This window comes from Orycteropus afer, unplaced genomic scaffold (genome assembly GCF_000298275.1).
Source record: "Orycteropus afer afer isolate SDZICR_OR568_19922 unplaced genomic scaffold, OryAfe1.0 scaffold00243, whole genome shotgun sequence".
NCBI classification, from domain to species: domain Eukaryota; kingdom Metazoa; phylum Chordata; class Mammalia; order Tubulidentata; family Orycteropodidae; genus Orycteropus; species Orycteropus afer.
The window spans coordinates 4,539,595-4,541,059 of record NW_006921830.1 but is presented as its reverse complement, the minus strand read 5'-3'; positions in this window follow the sequence as shown (position 1 = coordinate 4,541,059).

Below are 1,465 nucleotides of genomic sequence, written 5' to 3'. Positions count from 1 at the left end.
AAAAAAAAAAAAAAAACTAAGAAAATAGGAGTTGTAATCTTGTTAGTTGTGCTCTTTTTACTTATTTATTTTCCTCAGTGCATCAGACAATAAGTTGTGCTATTTTTAAAATGAATAAATATATAAACACTTAGCTTTGAGAAGAAAAATCAAAGTAAAGGCCAACCTGCCTGTACCAGTTTTTCTACTGCCACCTCAGACAGGAGGCAGAATTGCTACAGCCGGAAATATAAACATCAGCATGTAAAATCTACATTTCTGTAAATAAGCTGTATAAAAAAATTCAGTCATCGGGTCATTTCTGACTCATAGCAACCCTCATAGGGTTTCCAAGGCTATAAATTTTTATGGAAGTAGATTGTCTCATCTTCCTCCCATGGAGCAGCTGGTGGGTTTGAACCACTGATCTTCTGGTTAGCAGCCAAATGCCTTCACACTGTGCCACCAGAGCACCTATAAATAGGCTTTATAAACTCTTAATTATATGAAATAACATGTGGAGAAAAGAACATATAATCACATGATTCAAGTTATACACTCTTCGGATCTACCATAGAAATACATAGTAAAATCAAAAGATAAAATATCAAAGCAGAATCTAGGAATGAGTATGGGAATATAACTTTTTTTTACTATACAATGATGACAATTTATTCTTGTACTTACAAAAATCACTAATGTTATTATAAGGTAAATTGAACAAACATTTTTATTATTTGCCCTGTAATAAATAGTGGAAATGGCAAACTATATTAAAAAGAAGTCTTGACCAGAGACATTAAAAGCTTGTCTGGAAGTCAGGAAAACTATGACTTCTTTGAGTAGCAGGAAGTAAACGGCAAATCTGAATAATCCATAATGGAAATAATTCCCGAATGCTATCTGTGACTCTACTGTTTATCATTTGATATTGTATTTCTTTATATTTATGCTGCCTCATTTATTACTTCTTCAATGCACTTTATCTTGCTATATCAGATACTTCCTAAAGCAGCCATCCTATCAAAATGATTGTTTCCATGTGAAAATATGGAAAGATACATTTCTAAATTCTACTCTAATTATTTTTTACCTCTATTCTTTTATCATTATTATTGTGGTAAATATAGGGGGAAAGGAAGAGCAGGAGGAAGGGGATAAAAAGCCAGGAAATCAGGAGAAAGGGGTTTAAAAGCGAGGAAGCCAGAGAAAAGAGCAGTCAGCCTAAGGGATTAGGTGAGGAGGGGCAACTCAGGCCCGCCCAGAGTAGCAGGTCGGAAGAGCAGGAGGAAGGGGATAAAAAGCCAGGAACCTGGACAGAGGAGCAGTCAGCCCCAGGGATAACTCAGGGACGCACAAAACAGCAGGGCAGAAGAGCAGGAGAAAGGGGTTAAAGCCAGGAAGCCAGACAGAGGTACAGTCAGCCACAGGGACCCAGTTGGGGGTGATACGAGAGGTCTCCAACAGCAAGACAAACTTGTCTGTC